General features: G+C 42.4%; 1 protein-coding gene and 1 pseudogene across 1 annotated transcript in view; both read left to right on the top strand.

Moving 5' to 3' along the window:
• Nucleotides 1-18,288, top strand: part of IL1RAPL1 (interleukin 1 receptor accessory protein like 1) — a 784,296-nt gene that overhangs the window by 649,825 nt on the left and 116,183 nt on the right. The gene's annotated exons all lie outside the window — the stretch shown is intronic.
• LOC136646586 (5S ribosomal RNA) lies at nucleotides 17,064-17,185 on the top strand (annotated as a pseudogene).

Below are 18,288 nucleotides of genomic sequence, written 5' to 3'. Positions count from 1 at the left end.
AACATGACAAGAAGAAAAAGCATTCTTTTTAATAAGGTTATTTACTTCTTAATTAAAAAAATAATTAAGAATAGATTTAACTTTTGCCAACATTATAATAGCTTGTTCAATGAAATTGCTGAAACCCCCTAGACTCTCATTACTCTTCCACTGTGTATGTCTTATTTTTTTGTCAGTGTTTAACATGAAATTGAGCCCCTTTGCTCATCTCTGACAGTTGAGCATTCCAAAACTAAAAATGCACTCTGTTTTTGAGTGTGCAATCCAATAACCATTGAATAATCCTTGTAATAGCTGTGGGACATTGTTACCCTGCACATGCCTGATCTTAGAAGCTAAGCAGGGTCAGGCCTGGTTAGTACTTGGATGGGAGACCACCTGGGAATATCAGGTGCTGTAGGCTTATACCATAGTCTTTCGAGACTGAAGGTTGCCAACCATTTGTAAGGGGAAGGTTTGCGAAACTCCCATTTTGATATAAGTTTGGACTATTTGGATGTACAGGATTACTATTATGCTATTTCCACTGTATTAAATCATGATAGTGTATTGCAGTAAATTACAAAGACACTGAATATACTTTGTATAGCATCTGATATCAACTTAAACATCCTTAGATGCAATGCAAGAAACCTGGAGGGATAACAGCAACCAATGACTCAAAAATTCCTTGGGCTAACACACACTTTGAAAAGAAAGTAAGAGGGCAAAAAGGATGATCAAACAAAAGATGAAAGCTAACAGCTATGTGGTTTGTTACAACGTAAACGAGAAGAAGGGGCTTAGGCAAGGCTTGTCATTTTTGGTGCCTAGCCAGCTGAGTCTACCAGTATTTCTCCAAGTGTGTAAAGCCATTAAATAAAGTTTACATAGTCCTATTAATCTAGATTACTTCTCATTAGGGAACAAAGGTCCTGGAGCAGCCATGGTGTGCTGTGGCACATTGGTGTGTTGCAAATGGTCCGCAGGTGTGCTGCAGGAGTTTGGGGGAGGTTCATTTATTAGTAGGGCCACTGGGAGATGTGAACCCTCTACTGGCAAACCGGTCGGCCTTGTCAATTATCCAAAAACTGGTGGCGTGCCCTGAAAATTTTAATGCCCAATCAGTGTGCTATGAAATGAAAAAAGGTTGAAAATTGCTGGCCTAGAGTATACAGAACAAAGAGGCCTCTAAGGGGGGAAAGGCCTGTGCATTGAAACTGAGACCTCTGTGCTGTGTGTCACATTATAGGCAGTGAAGGTACATTTTATTCAAAGGCCTTCTCCTTCTCCTTCTCCTTCCCAGTATTCACAAGGAGAATACTTTTTGGTTTAAGTACTTCAAGTCAACAAAATGTTGCTTCACAAAATAAAATCAGGGCGCAATCCTAAAAATGCCCTGGGCCGACGCAAGTCCCTTGTGCCAGCCCAAGACAGTTGCAAACATGCTGTAAAGCACAGACATGCACTGGCCTCCAGAGGCTAATGTGAGCCCCACTCAGCTGGCCTAAAAGGTGAGTCCATGCCAGCCAAGCTCAGCCGGCATGGGAGTCTGGGGGGTATTGGGAGGGTGGGAGGGAGGTGTTTCAGGGCAGGTGGAGGGCAGGCGGATGGACAGGGGTAAGCAGCGGCAGGGCCAGGATTTGGCACTTATGCCAGATCCTAACCCCATTCCAGGGCAGCCTGGGGCAGCTGTGGGCGGCTCAAAGCTGTGCCACCTCTTTAGGTGGTGCATATCTAAGTAGCCCCATTGGGACTGCTGCAGCACAACATGGGGTAAGGGGAAGTGATTCCTCATGCCGCGCCACTTTTTGCCCCAACCCTGCCTTGGATGGGGAGCAGGCCCACTGGCCTGCCTGCTCCAGGGCAGGTTAAGATTGGGCTGCCTGTTGTTATATCCTGGGGTATGAATGGCAGAAGATATGAACCAAAAATTTAGCTCAGTACCAAAACCAGGCAATGAATGGCACATTAAATAGCTTTCTTTTCATACTCTTTTCAGGGCTCTTTTCAGGCCCTACCAGACCCAAACAGCAGAAATGGTCCATCCAAAATCTCAGATGCCAGAGCCATGCTTTTCTCTCCACCCCCCCCCCCCGAGAGAAAGGCCCTACCAGACCCAAACAGTAGAAATGGCTCATCCAAAATCTCCTGCCTGCTAACCCCCAAATGATGCCAGAGTCACTCAGCAGCAGCCTCCGGGGTCCTGCAAAGTGCCTGCACAGCCACTCAGCTCCCAGGAAGGTGGTTGAAGGCACTGAGCACATTCCATCCAGGCTTTTTCATGACTGGCTCTCTGGTGTCCTGTGACTATCAGCAGGTCACTATGATTGGCCCCTAAGGTGAGTTACTAAGCATCAGCAGCCTGATGCTGCCTGCAGGGAGGGGCTGAGCTCTCAAGGAACAGGAGCTAAATTGGAGGACATTCAACCACATTTACATGACAAGTGTGGAAAAAATGCCAGGGGGGGCAAACTGCTGGCTCAAGGTGGGCAAAAAAAACCCTGCCCCCCCCCAGCTACGGCCCTGGCACATGATAGCTTCACAACTTGGGAATGGAATGCTCTAGTTACCAGGGTTCTTTGCCTCCATGAAACCTTCACTTGCATTATGTCTCTTTTGACTTGAAGTACCTTGTTATACACATTTTTTATATACGTATTGAACTCTACACAAATGGCTACTGCAAATGAGAAGGAATATACTGATCCTTGGAAAAGGGGAGGAAAATCCATCTCTTTAAAATCACAGTTTTAAAAACTGCTTTTCTTACTATTGTAGAGAGACAGTCATACAAGCGTTTACAGTAGGGGTGTCCAAAGTTTTTGGCAGGAGGGCCACATCATCTCTCTGACACTGTGTCGGGGGCCGGGGGGGGGAAATAATTAATTTACATTTAAAATTTGAATAAATTTACATAAGTTTACATAAATTGATATATTAAAGATGAACTTATATGAATGAATGAAGGTCTTGCAATAGCTCAAGGTCTATAAAAGGCTTGGCACAAAGCAAGGCAGGCCTTTCCTTTGCTGTGTGCTAGTGCCTCACAGATGTGAAACAGCAAGCAGTGGAGGGAGCCCTCAACCCACAGCTCATGCGAGAGGTCAAACAGTTGCCCTCACACTGAGAGCAGTTGCGTTGGGCCAGTGTGGGCTTCAACAAATCTCCGGAGGGCCAGAGGCTCATTGGAGACTGGGGACACCCTGAGGGCCGCATTGACAATCCTCGAGGGCCACAAGTGGCCCCAGGGCCGGGGTTTGGGCACCCCTGGTTTACAAGTATAACGTAATTATCCATTAATTTTTCTATCTCAACACGATGAAAAGGGCCCTTTAAATTAAAGGAAAACAGTTGTTCAACAATTGTTAATTTGAGAGAGGGCAGCCAGCTGACAATCCATCAATCATTCTCTCTCCAGGCACTTAGGCAAGCAACCCTTCCCTTCCCCTGAGCACATGAAAAAAAGATAATCACTTGCTCTGGGTGAAGTTGCTGGCTGGAGTGAAGCCTTTCTAAGCACCTGGAGAGAGATTGATTGATGGATTTTCTTCTTAATGACTGTTATCTTACATCACAAAGGTCAGCAAGACTGTTTTTATATCACCTACCAAAAGGATATTGTTTTTCAAATGAATTTGCTTTAGTGCGATTCTTGCCATCCACATGAGTTCTGGGAACAGAATCCTCAACCTCAACCCTCAGACCAGAACCTTCACAGAATAACAAGACTCAACCTTTACTTTGGATATTATTTAGGAAGCTAATGTCATTATCCATTTAACATGCCTTTAATACCCCCTTTGCATGACAAAACAGTAGACTAGTAGTTGGAAATGTAACTATGAAGGCACTGATTCAAATGACACATGAGATGGTGATTATCACCATGCAATCACAAATTTGGCATTTCTGTGGCTTCATCAAAAAGTGTGTGTTGGATCTGTGAAGTCCATAGGTGGTTGTGAATGAGTTCTAGTGATGAGTTCTAGACTTTCAGTTACTAATGATTACTTTGCATGCGTAAAGTGTGCAGTGTTACACCTTCCAGGCATGTGCAATTGCAACAGAGCTCCATGTAAGTCCTGTGAGTGTGTACATGGATGTCCATTTTACTTCCTACCCAGTTACTTCCACATTGTAAAACTGCAATTTGTGAACTCATTGTCAGGGAGAGCAAAGCAAAAGCATACCCTGATGCTTTAAGTTCACTGGTTGTCTAGCATTGAGTAGAACAAAGGTCACTTGAGGTTATTGAACTGATTTTTTGTAAGACTTTTAAAGATACGCAGTACAAAGTAATACCATCCCTGAGGATGAGATCTATTTTTCTGAAGTGAGCATAAAATCCTTGACATTTAAAAATGACAGTATGTCAGTATGAGGTTACTCAGAATAAATCCTGCTAAGTATTATCAGCTTTTTTAAATGTTACAGAGTACTGATATTCAGCCTGGAAATGGTTTTAAGTATTAATATATAAAGGTAAACTATCCCAAATCTTACCGTATATGTATACCTTTATACCAAACACTTCAAATATGTATCAGTGCTCCTTATATTAAAATATACGTGAATACTGTCTTATTAACAATCTTAAAAAAACTATTGTATGAAAGCAATAGTGAGCTGTAAGTGTCAAGACAGTATTGCTTCCCAGTTTACTGTATATTGCATGCTTTGCACTTAGTTCACTTCATACTATTGGCAGGACAGTCTCCAGATCTGCAAATATTAAGTTACACAATCCCATGCATGTCTACTCAGAGGTAAGAACTATTGAATTCAATGATCAGTGTGTATAGGATTGTAGACTTAAGGCCCAATCCTATCGGTGTCAGCGCCAGCGATATATTGCTACTGCTGGCTCCGGCACTTTGCAGCCAGTAGTAGCAGCGGTAGGTGGTAGGTAGGTAGGTAGGTAGGTAGGTAGGTTAGGAGCAGCAGTAGCTTTGCTGGTTGGTCAACACTGAGAAGCAGACAGTGGTGAGTGTCACTGCTAGCCAGCAGTATGGGTTTTCAGGGAGGGGGAGGGTGTGGGGAAGGGGCAGAACTGGGTGGAGGGAAAGCAGAGAGGAGGGGAGGATCAGGTCTGGGAGCGGGTGGAGACGGTGGCAGTATCCTGTCCCCCCATCCCAAGTCAGGACATGTAAAAACCTGCATCAAAACATGCACTACAATGTGGTTATAATCCTTCAGATCCCAATTTATTATTTCTGTTCTGATCATTTCATTGGCTTTACCAGTGAAATATTGATAACGCTGACCATAAATCATCCTCAAATGTTTTTGCCCCATTACTTGGACTTTGGCTAAACTTCAGAGTGTAAAAAATAATAGCCCTTGACAAAACCATCTTCAAAATTGTCGTTCCATACTTTATAATCAAAGCATGATGATAAATAGTTACTTTTGAGGATTGATTTATTTCTCATTCAATCTGGACTGGAACTTCTGCAGCCTTATTGTTGCCTTGCTGCATAATATATATTAAGTTATATAAAGTGAGAAGAGCTGTCATTATTTTTCTTGGACATAAGTTTCCCAAGTTTATAAGCTGTATTTCAAAGAAAAATGTTTACAATGTTTTATATGAAGAAAACTCTCCTGAAATTTTAAGGTCACTTTTTAAAAAAGGCAGTTTTGAACTACTCAGTCTTCTGTGGAGTGTGACAAGGTTACATTCTAATGTTTGACATGTTCATTACTAAAATTTTGTCATTCCCTTCCCTTCTCTGAAACAAGGGAGATGAATTCATTAGAGATGGGTAAATAAAAAAAGTGATTTTCTATCTAAATTAATATAATGACACACTTTCATGATGAATTTTCTAAATCGTTTTCAGGTTGTACTTTCCTCTCCATGGGTTCAATTATCTTTGTCATAAAAAAAAGCTTTTTCATAGGCAACCTTTACTCATTTTTCAAAGCCTAATTTAACTATAAAGCTGTTAATATCACATTTTAAAGGAGATGATGGATTGCCTTTTAACCTATTTGAAATTTTTCAGATTAGATACTATAATATTCATAGATATAACCTTACCAATTATGAAGAAGAAAAACTAAAAACACAAATATGACTTTAACCTTGAAAGCTGACATGAGTTTGAATGAGACAGAAGTTGTCATTTAAGGGAGTCAAGCTAATTCATTTAGGACGCTCATGGAAAAGTCAATGTGTTTTCCTTAAACTGGTCAGAAGTGCTTTCTTTTTTTTTTGTTTGCTGTATGAAAATTCTTTTCCTTTGGTCAGAGGCCATGGCTCAAGTTTTGGACCACAAGATCTGCTTTGCTAAGTGTAGAAGGTCCAACTCAAGTTCAGTCTCTGGCACCTCCAGGTAAGTCTACAAAAGAAGCCATCTGGAACTGTGGAGACTCATTGCCAATCAGTGTATAGACAACACTGAACTAGATGGACCAGTAGTTTGATTCAGTGAAAAGCAGCTTCCTTTAATCATATATCCTTAACCACAGGTCCCAGAATCTTCAGAGGGATATATACATGCAGGAGAGAAATATGCACACATGTGCAGCCTAACTTCCTGTTTCATCAAAGCAGTTTCATTGTCAAAGGGACTGGAAAGAATATTCTTAAATCAAGAGAGTCTTTGCACAAAGAATCTTTGGCAGTGGGAAATGCTACATAAAAACAAGCAAAACTCTGGCTGTACTTACTGTTCTCTTCCATGCACATATGTGCCTTCCTATTATCTTGGCCAAGGTGTCAGTGTATTGCCCCCTAAGGACAGATTTGATTGCTGCCTTGGCCTTATGCTTCCCCTTCTTTGTCATCTGTGTGGGTATTCAAAATATAGTAAAAGTGAACCTTTCAAATTTATTTTGTAAATAAACAACAACATCGGGACAGACCTAATATTCAACAGGCCACATCCACTGAGCACCATAGCAGAAGTAGATTGCATAATGAGGGCTGCATATTTTAGTTGCATGTCGTTTTCATGGACACCACATAAAACTATAACCACAGAATTTAATGCACATGTTGGGCATAGGAAATTTGAGCTGTGTTGCAAGTTCAGTCATAGTGGACTTGGGTGACCTTGGAAAGCCAGTTTCTGTAAGCCTCATTTCCCCATAAGTATAATAGAAATAACAGTCACAGGTATAATGAGGATTAACGAGACTATAAAACACTCTGCACATTGAAAGCAGTATAGATACAGGTAATATCAGGAAATTCAGCTTGCAGTTTGCAGACATTAGATACATGGTTTGGGCTGCTAATTTTCTTGAAGCTAATCAAATTTGAGAAGAGGTAGTGGGAACTCCCACAAACCCCACATTCCATCTTTTTGCTTCTCCTCCACAACGAGAGTTCAAGTACTTGTGGGGGCACCTGCTGGCTGGAAGGAACTCTTTTGCCAGAGAAACGACTAGAACAAAACTCAAGGGGAGCCACCAAAGCACTCAGGCACAGCTATCTCACAGCACAAAGGCACAGGCTACAAGCTAAGTGAGAAGCCAAGCCAAGGGACTTGCCATCACCAGAAAGGCAGTCACTTTTTGCATAAAACACCCATGGCAGGAGCAAAAGAAGGAGTCTAGAATTCACACCAGCCAATCCACGAAGCTGCTTGCTAACCACCCAACCACAGCAAGAAACAGGCAAGGAGCATCCCATCTGAATTGACCTGATTTGAGAGGCTGTAGCACGTGGACCATAGGGAATCATAGGGAACACTGTATGGGCCAATCACTGAGCTGGCATGTAACAGATGGTGCCTATTGCATTGACCCACCCAGCTAGTCAAACCCACACACAACCCATGCCCTTTGCTGCATCAGTGGCACCTGCCAGCATGGCTCTCAGTATGCTGCCTGGATGCAGCATTTTTCTGGTGTTGGGGGTGTGTCTGTTGTCTGAAGAGCAGTAAGGATATGGTGTATGTTGACTCTTCCTCATCCCTCCCACATCATTCCAAATATTCTTCCTGCTTTGGCCTCCCCACCAACAGAGAGATCTTGGCATTTGGACGACATCCAAGCTACGCTGGTGCACCATTTTTCCAGCCATCAGTGGGTGGGCAGGTAGACGTCTACATTGGTGGGGCTGTGGATGCATTGTCTTGCTGTCGATGCACTGGCATATGTGGGGACATACTGGTGTATCTTGAGGATAGGATTGGGCCTTTAGTAAGCTAAACGATTGCAAAGGACTGGACTTTTAGTAAGTAAAAGTCTTACTAGATCCCACAAACTACATATTGCATATGAATTACTCTAGCTTCTTATTGCTAAAATTTCATGCATCTGGTCACAAAGGTTTAGTTTTCAGTTTGCACTTTCTTTCTAGATGTATCCAGGCATCAGGCATAGTGATTCCAGGTTTGCCTTGGAGTAAAGTGGAAATAAAATTGCTGCTTTGCCTCCATAATTTCACATTCAGAACTGAAGGGATGTGTTAGAGAAAATTATGCAACCTAGGCAGAGACATCATTCCACAGATCTCACTGTAATTGCCCATCTACACCAACAAAAGTCACTGAAAGCAATTGTCGCAGTTGCAAGTGTTGTCACCTCAGACAGAGGCTGTATCAGAGGCTAAACATACGGGAGCATTTCACAGCAGAATGACTTAACAAACCAATCAATCATATGTGACAGTGATAGTTAAACACACAGAATCTGTAGAGAAAATAGCTGTATTCCTATGCTGTTGTTAAATATTTGTAGCTCTGTATGGTCTTGGTGAAGCCATAATGACTGCAACCCACAGCCATCCCTTTTGTTGTCCCAACAGGCTTTTCTCTCTTTGTTCAGCCTCTGTGGTCAGCATTCTGAGTGGCTACCAGAGAAATGCTTCTGCGAACAGACACGTAATCCATGAATGGAAGTTCCTTCTGAGAACTGAAAGACGTTCCATTAACTCAAGTCTTACACTGCCACCCAAAGCCTACTTAAGATGATGGTTCCTAAAACTCTGTGGTTCTCAAATTTACCAGCACCTTTCTTTTGCAGTGGCCTCTTCTTCCTGGCTCTCCCAGGTGCTGCCCCAGTGGCATAGCTAGGTCACTTGACACCCAGGACCCATAAATTTTTGTCACCCCATATGGCATAATTGATTTTTCAAGTGGTGTCACACCTGGAAATGACATTATCAAGCAAATTAAAATAATTATATATAATTAAATTAAAGCAAAACAAATAATTAAATAAGAGGAAGCAAGCCCTGATCCATCAAGTGAATTTTCTCTGTAGTCTGCCTGCAATAACACCTCCCCCCCCACAAAATCAGTGAGATTTTCAGCCCTACCCAGTGTCCAGTTCAATTTAAGTTCTTATATTTCTATATCACTACCAGGACCCACCTAGCTTTACAAGTATGAAATAGAAAACATTCACCTTACCAGCTCAAGCCTCTGTTTATTCTTTTTGGGGGGGAGGCTGCCTTCTGGAGCATCTGTTGAGCTCCAGTTCCATCAGATCAGGACCATTCTGGTGGCCTCACATTCCCCTTTGCCTGACCTGACCACAAACCAAGGCACGTTTGGTTAGTCGTGAATAAATGCTTAGTATCGCTTTCCATAGGGCTCAAGACATTTGTCAACTTGGAGGGAGGAACAGTCTTCGGTATTTTGGGGGGGGGGCTGCATTGTTCAGATCAGGACCATTTTGATGTTGTTGGATTCCTCTCAGCCTGCCTTTTCTGATGGACTAAGGCAGGGATCTCCAAACTTTTTGACCAAAGGGCTGCATCATATATCTGGCATGGTGTGGAGGGCCAGAAAAACATTTTAAATTTTAAATTTAAATAAATAAATTAGAGCTGGAACTTAGATGAGTGAATAAATGAATGAATGGGCTCATTCATTCAACCTCTCTGGCCCTCAGAACACCCTCCAGACATAATCAGAGCACAGTTCTGGTCATGTTCAGTTGAATGGGCCAGAGGCTTTCAGGGGACAAGAGGTTGGCCGCCGGCCAGAAAGAGGCTTGCTGCGGGCTGTATCTGGCCCTCGGGCCAGGGTTTGAACACCCCTGGACTAAGGCAATTTTGCCTACTTGCGAGTAAACGCACGATATGGATCGGTTTTACTTTCCATAGGGCTTCATGCATTTTTGTTTTCTGGTTTTTTGGCCATAACTTTTGGTAGAATGGAAATATTTCACTCCGGTTTTTTCATTGCATTCTGATGCAAATTCTTCATCCAACAATATACAGCTTGATGTATTATTCCTAACCACCACAATGGTAGCGATTTTGGTCACTTGTGGTGTCACCCCCCCAAGGCTGGTACCTAGTGTGGACCACCCCCTTGCCCCTTGCCAGCTACACCACTGTGCTGCCATCTTGAATTGCGCAAAAATTATGCAAGATCTTGCATAATCCAAGGAGAGCTGGCAAGAAGAGGCCGCTGGTGACATCCAGCAGCGCCCTTGTGAGTTTGAGAACCACTGCTCTAAGCCCATTGCTCCATCTAGAGCTTTATGTTGGAACATTTACTGAGAGTGTTCTTTTTTCCAACCAGGCAACCTAAACCCTCTCAGCTTCACTTAAGCAGCCATTATTCGCTCATAGAGGTGTTTGTTTCCAGTGAGTAAGATAGGATTACAGTCTAAGGGCCCAATCCTATCCAACTTTTCAGCACTGGTGCAGCCATAATGCAGCCCCAAGGTAAGGGAACATATGTTCCCATACCTTGAGGAGGCCTCTTTGACTGCCTCCCCAATGCAGGAAGCAGTGCATATATTGCAGCACTGGCACTGTAAAATTGGGTAGGATTGGGCCCTAAATCTTGCTGAGCACAATGGGCTTATTTCTGAGTAAAATAAATAACATCATTTTCAAACACCTCTATCCATAAATTTGAGCAGTAGCCCACAAATATCAGCTTGACTTACTAGCCCAGCATCAATCAACACATACACATACCTATTTAGGGTTCCATACATTCCATGCAGGCTTGGTGGCCAAGGTTTATTTCTGTTACTTGAGCGAATATATTAAGAATGTCTATGAGCACATACAGCATGCTTTTTTCCTTTTCACCAAGCAAATGTAGCCTATCACCACCACCACACCAACTTTTAAAAAAGGGCTTATAGAGCATAGAGCAAGTGGCATTGTTTTCACACAAGAGCAGAGTCCCTAGATCTTGTGTAAGTATCTCCCTAGTAAGTATCTCATCTATAATGATGAACACAGATTCTTTTTTTTTTTTTTTTAATTCAGTCTTGGTTTTTCTTAACTCTGCAACAGTCACAGTTCTGCATGGGAGAACTGGAGGCCAGAAGTGAGACCAAACCAGGAAGATCCATTCTGAAATGTTGTTGGTTCTTTTAAGAGAGAACCTTTATGATTGTAAAAATCCCCTTGAGGGATTTAGAAATGTCTGCCTATGTAAACTGCATTGAATAAAGTCAGAGAAGTAATCCGATGACCAGAAAGGTGGCATATAAATACCTTGTTGTTGTTGTTGTTGTTATGCAATTTTCTCACAGTGGTTGGGATCTTTATTATTTGCACCCACTGACATGCAGTTAAATTTGTGGCACACCACAGTCCAGAAGGAACCTGTTCCAACATAAGGGCTAAAAAGACTAGTACAAAGCAATCCTTCTCTTCACAAAAGAAATCCACTCCAGATTGTTGCACCAAACCTAGTTTCCAAAGGTGGAAACCAGTCAAATGAATCTTTTTTTTTTCCTCCCCCCCCCCCACTTTTCATAAGCTTTGAGATGACAATGCAGAGACAGAGAATAGCAAATGTCTGTTCTTTTAAATGTCTTTATTGTGTTCTGTCTGGGATGAGAAGAAGGGCCAGCAGTAGAGGGAACTTGCTAGGAGGAAAGTGTGGGCTGGGAAAGGGACTGGAGGTGGAGGAGAAGGCACAAGGAAGAGCAGCAGCAGACATGGGAGTAGTGGAGAGCAGGAGTGCTAAGCAGTGGAGTAAGGTCCCTTAAAGGTAAGGTACCTCCTTGCCTCCTCCTGCTCAGTCTGCAAGCCAAAGAACTCAAAGGGCATAGCAGCAACAGTAGAGGCTGGACTAGCAAGCTGCTATAGCTGACTTTTTAAAAGTAAAGAACACACACATGGCAGGGAATATATTGTGGCTAAAAGACTGCCGGCCAATCCTCATAGCCAGAACGCAATTCTTTGTCGCCATGGCGACTGTTTTCGTGGACCACTGACCTTGAGGCAGGACAACTGTTTTGTGTGCTGTGTCAGACGCCTCCTGCAGCCTGTTCTGAGCCTAGCACAGAATGTGATGATCCACCTCCTGATATACTGTATTCACTCAATTTAGAACGAACTCATTCTTTGTGAGCCTTTTCAGAGAATTCATGCAAAGAAAAGAAAAACTCTCGGCTTTTCCCTGGAAATCTTGCAAGCTCAGAAAGGCTGCAGTCACCACGATACAAACGGGCTTCCATCCAATTTCCATAGCCAGGGCTGCAGGGCTTCTCACCCCTGCTCCCTTGCAACCCCCCCCCCATCCCTTTCCCCAAAACTTACCTTTCAGCAGCAGAAACAAGGGACACAAAGAGCAAACAGGAAAGCTAATTTTCAGGTTTCCATTTATTTATTTAGCTTATGGCATATAATACATGGACTTATATATCAATTAGACTAGGTCAAATGTCAATGTCCAGTTCATGCAGCCATTCAAGGACAGAGTTACCTTCATAGAAAAGGACTCCATTAGTCCATAACATTGGAGCATTACCAAACAGTTATGTCCAGCACAAATATCTCTGGGAATTGTAGTTTGCCAGAGTATCTGAGTCCTTTCTTATTGCTCAGAAACACTGGCATACAGTGGCTGAACGAGTACCGAGGACAGGACATATTGCTCTCTTAGCAAGGCAAATGTCAAACGCTGCTTCTCAAGTTCCTGGCTTGATAGTGTGAAACAATCCTGATGTTTCATGCTACCGGCCAGTCACAGGGGGTGATGTTGCATAGTCATTCCTGCGCTGATGTCTAAGTATATACAGTCCCTGATAATTCAGTAGGCAAAATCTAAGCCATGGGATTCCTAATTGCTGCCTTGGAGCTCCTGCCTGATTTATGCTGCTTACTCAAAGCAGACTACAGGGCAAAAAAAGGAGTAAACAGCTAAATATGACATGTGAATCAACCCTCAGTTTCTCACTGTTTAACATGTTTCTTTCTCATTCCTCTCCTCTTCTGGTACCATTTTTATTTGTATTGCTGTGCAAGGCTGCAGTTTTGTTTAATATAAAGGACCGTGGCAGCCATAAGGTGCTTTCTTTAATCATTGTCTGCCAACTCAACTCCTTCAGTTAGCAAATAAGGCCACTAAGAAGAAGGCATAATTTCCTCAGATAAGCACTGACACTCTTGTCCAGGCTCCTAATCAGGTCTGTAAGAATGACTGAGTAGAATAATGATGTATCGCCGCATGTGTCTTTCCAGTTGCTTTTGCTGAACTGCTTTTGCTGGGTTTGTAAGTGGGAAGGTGAGAAACATGGTGTAGGTGGCAAAAAATCACCACAATGATCCACCTCTCTCTCTCTCTCTCTCTCTCTCTCTCTCTCTCTCTCTCACACACACACACACACACACACACACACACACAAGATGAACGCTTGTCAGAAGAAGTTTTTGCTATAGGGCAAAATTCATTTTGTTGATGCACCCTTAGTTGAATTTCTCAACTTCTGTCTTCTCTACATTTTATCATAAACTCATATCCCCAGAAATATTTCAGGTTTGTAGTCATCAGAGTTAATATTCTGTGTATGGCTATATATGGGGTTATCATTTCATATCAAGTTAAGTAAAGCAATATATAAGATACATTTTGAATTGGCTCCTAGCTTGAGCAAGTGGAAGAAAGGTCATTCAAGAAACATTTCCCTGTCCCCTCCTCTCCACTACAGCCCTTTGCACCTCCCTGAAATATCACTTCTAAAGGTCAGAATATCCTTTGAAATAGCATGGGATGAGGTTCAGGGCTGCAGGGGAGAGGAAAATCAGCCCAAAGTGGAGGCACCTTGGGCAAGCAAAGGCCCAATTCTATCCAACTTTCCAGCACTGATGCAGCGTTGCCAAGGGGGTGTCTGCTGTACCCTGAGGTGGGAAGGCAGTCACAGAGGTCTCCTCAAGGTAAGGGAATGTTTGTTCCCTTACTTCAGTGCTTCATAGGTGCTGGGAAATTGAATAGGATTGGACCCCAAAGCTCCTACTTGTGGTTCCATAGGCTTGTGGCTCTGGAAGGAGCTAAAAAGTAATCAAATTCCACTTTGGATCCCAGGGTAGTTTATCCTCTGTCAGGGCCCAGTGGGTCTGATGCACTTTTCTGAAACATGATCAAATAAGCCAGTGGTCAAAAAAGGCAGATAATGACCCAAATGATGACATGGTCTAAGGTATATTGGAAGTCAGGTTCTAGCATGGACAAAGAAGGATCCAGAGGCATATGATTCGGTCTAAGGTAGTGGTTTGCAAACTGGTGGGTTATGACCTACTAGGGGAACTGGAAACAGGCATTTCCCCTTAATGGGATCAGCCCTACTCCAAAGGCAGCAACAGTGCCACAGCGATTGCAGCACCGCCACTACCAAGGTGCTTCTTTCTTACCTTGGGGGCAGCACTGGGTCATGGAAGCTTGCATCCCTCTTCCATGTCCTCTTTCTGTAAACAGTCTTTATCTCTGATCAGCAGCTACTTCTGGTTTTCACTACAATTGCTACAGTGCCGTTGTTGCCCCCCTCCTGCCCATGCAAACACTTACCTGGTTCCCAACTCTCCTGTAGGGGTATGGGAACCATTGGGCTAAGGCATGGTAGTCAGGTTCTGCTCAGGTGCCAAACAATGCCATACCAGGCATGGCAAGAGGACTCTGTTAGGCCCTTCTCTTAGCTACAGGAAGCTCACACTGGGTAGTCAAGCCCAGAGTAAAACTTCTTGTGAGAGTCCTTTCACAGGACCAGCAGGGACCTTATGTGCTCCACAAATCTTCTGATTCTTCCCAGATTGTCTGACTGCAGTTCCTTTTCTACTGCAGGGGGGTGGGGGCACTGAAGAGAAGCGAGGCCCGAACCTACATCAGGTACTTCTTCCTATGAGCTATCTTGATGGCTCACAAAGAAAGATACTTGAGCCCTGCTGTTAGAGTCTGTCCTTTGACACTCCCAGCACCTTTACATTCTCAAATAAGACCTGCGCAGATGATGATCCATACCATGGTTTTGAAACTGTTCTCTGGAAAGTATTTGTACTTGAAATTATTGTTTTTCTCTGTTATGCTTCTCTGGCCTTTGTTGCTGTAATTCATTTGGTTTCATTGCCTGTCACTTTTCTCCTCTCTAATCTGTCCAAAAAATGCCATTGCTCAAGTTCTGTTCCTTTCTCTGCTACAATCATGTTGCTATCCTTCTGAATCCTTTTATTGGCATCCTGTCTCTTTCATATCATGTTAAAGCTCTTTACTCCACACTACAAAGATAAATAATATTGCACCATCTATAGCTGTGTTCCTTTCTGTGATTTCTTTGGTTCATCCTCCCCCGTCCCTTGTTGCTTCCCCTCCAGTCCCCGATTTTCCACAAGTTTATCCTTGTCTTAATGATTTTGCATTTGTCTAGTTCAGCCTTGCAAATCCCAGAATTCATCATGTTTTCTTTCTTAGAAAGCTTGGGGAGATAGCAGACTGTATTTCTTAAATGATGTGTGCATTAATGAAACAAGGAGCAAGGGTGGGATTAAAGTGACACTCAACACATAAACAAAAAGGTGAAAGATCTTAATAGCAAAATCTGTTATGCACAAGGGGGTTCAATCCTGATGCTGATCACTTTAGAAAATTTCTGCAGAGAGTTAATTCATACACTTTTATGAATACACTTTTATACACTTTTCTTTTCTTTTAAATCACTACAAATATATAAGTAAATTCCCTTTAAAATTGATGAATGCCTGTTGTATAGTTTTGCGCCAACTTGTGGGATAGGGCCCTGTTTTGCCATGGTTTCATCCCTTCTTCTATTGGAGGTTTCAAAAGTTAATGCTGGGGAATTGATAGTACTTGGCATATGCTTACAAGGGGAGCACCCATGGGGGTCTATTCTGTTCCCTCACATGAAACTTCTGAGCAAGTTCAGCTGGAGTGAGTTGTCAGCAGTAAGACAATGATACCCAGCTCTATGTCTCCTTCTGTCTGGTCCAAATACGGCAATTTTGTTCTTGAGTGGCTGAAGTTGATTGCCTTCATTAGGCTGAATACACTGAAATTTGATCTAGAACAGATGTAGTTGGTCATGTTGGACATTGCTAATTCTCGTGATGACAAAGGAATGCTCTACACGTGGTCACAGTCCCCTGGAAAGAATAGGTTCATAATTTGAGGGTGCTTCAGAATTTGAACTGCTATTGTTATACAGAACTTATGTCCACACAGTTGAATACAGAAGATCAGGTAAACCTGTGGAGATTTGGGACAAGGACAGTGGACATCCTAACCCTCTTGTTTTCTGTGTGAAAGGAATATTTTCATATTGATTAGTATTAAATCATGTGAGCTCCCTCCTGCAGTCTGAAGTAGTACAGCCCAGACACAAGTTTACCATATCAGTGAAAACTCTTGTTCCATTGGTTCAAGACTGGTTTTTCAGTGTTGTTCAGCCCAAAATATTGCCCCTTACCTCTTCCAAGCCTCCTAATCTCCCCCACACCGAAGGAGACAACCCTCTTTGGCACAACTGTATAGGTGGGGTGAGGGAGGATTAGACCATAAGTGCCTCAGTGCAAGGCCATTTTCAGAACAATCCCAGTCATATTATATCAATATTCCCATTTCATGTGCCCATATTTATTTGCATCTCAAAGTCAAAATAATAGATACAAGATGCTTACAGGAAGCAACATGTTAAGATTTAATCACTCACTAGTTTCCTTGCCATCACACTATGATGATGGTGATGATGATGATGATGATGATGCATAGTAATTATCCGAGCAGTTGTCTCAGGATCTGAACTTCAGCATTTGTCCTTACCCAACTTCAAGTTTTGGTAATTATGGGACACTCCCAATAACAGTTTGTCAGGAATACTGAAATCAAACTGTGTTTTTCTCAAAGTAACAAGCCAATGGCTACAGCAACTGTTACCCTGCACATGCCTGATCTTGTCTGATCTTGGAAGCTAAGCAGGGTCAGGCCTGGTTAGTACTTGGATGGGAGACCACCTGTGGGAATACCAGGTGCTGTAGGCTTATACCATAGTCTTTCGAGACTGAAGGTTGCCAACCAATGGCTACAGGGAGATTGTTCTGATCCTCAGTATCCAAAATTATCAAATGTTGTATAGTTGATGTTCATTAGATCATATTTTCAAGCTTCATCTGTCTCTTATAAATCCTACCTTTTGACCTTTTAAACTTCCTTATCCCTTGCAGGCAATTTAACCTCAATATTTGTTATGGCCTACTATTTACAATTAATGAATTTTCTGTAATAATATCACAGAAATATAACAATAATTTCAAAGATAAGCTCATAATTAGGGGTGTGGGCTTTTTTGGTTAAAAATGCATAAAAACACAAAATACTGCCTTTTGGTGTTTTAAAATATCTGAATAAAAACACAAAACACCACATTTTGGTGTTTAAGATATTTTCCAGAAATTAAAAAGATTACTTTTTCAGTTAGAAAGAATATTGTGGCTGCATCTGCTGACACTATGTCACCTACCTAGCACATTTTTAAAGCAATAATTTATAATTATAATTTATTAAAATGTGCACTTGGAATAAAAACATATAACACCACAATTTTCTATTTTAATCAAGAAATTTTGGAAAAAATATTACCAAAAATCACACTCATACTCATAATATGCTGCTCCTGTTAACGTGTTTCACAGTCATAAGAACATAAGAACAGCCCCACTGGATCAGGCCATAGGCCCATCTAGTCCAGCTTCCTATATCTCACAGCGGCCCACCAAATGCCCCAAGGAGCACACCAGATAACAAGAGATCTGCATCCTGGTGCCCTCCCTTGCATCTGGCATTCTGACATAACCCATTTCTAAAATCAGGAGGTTGCACATACATCATGGCTTGTATCCCGTAATGGATTTTTCCTCCAGAAAGTTGTCCAGTCCCCTTTTAAAGGCGTCCAGGCCAGTCACCATCACCACATCCTGTGGCAAAGAGTTCCACAGACCAACCACACGCCGAGTAAAGAAATATTTTCTTTTGTCTGTTCTAACTCTCCCAACACTCAATTTTAGTGGATGTCCCCTGGTTCTGGTGTTATGTGAGAGTGTAAAGAGCATCTCCCTATCCAACATGTCCATCCCCTGCATAATTT

This window comes from Tiliqua scincoides, chromosome 3, assembly GCF_035046505.1.
Source record: "Tiliqua scincoides isolate rTilSci1 chromosome 3, rTilSci1.hap2, whole genome shotgun sequence".
Classification (NCBI taxonomy): domain Eukaryota; kingdom Metazoa; phylum Chordata; class Lepidosauria; order Squamata; family Scincidae; genus Tiliqua; species Tiliqua scincoides.
Note: the sequence above shows the minus strand (reverse complement) of the source record. Positions and strands in the feature narration are given on the sequence as shown.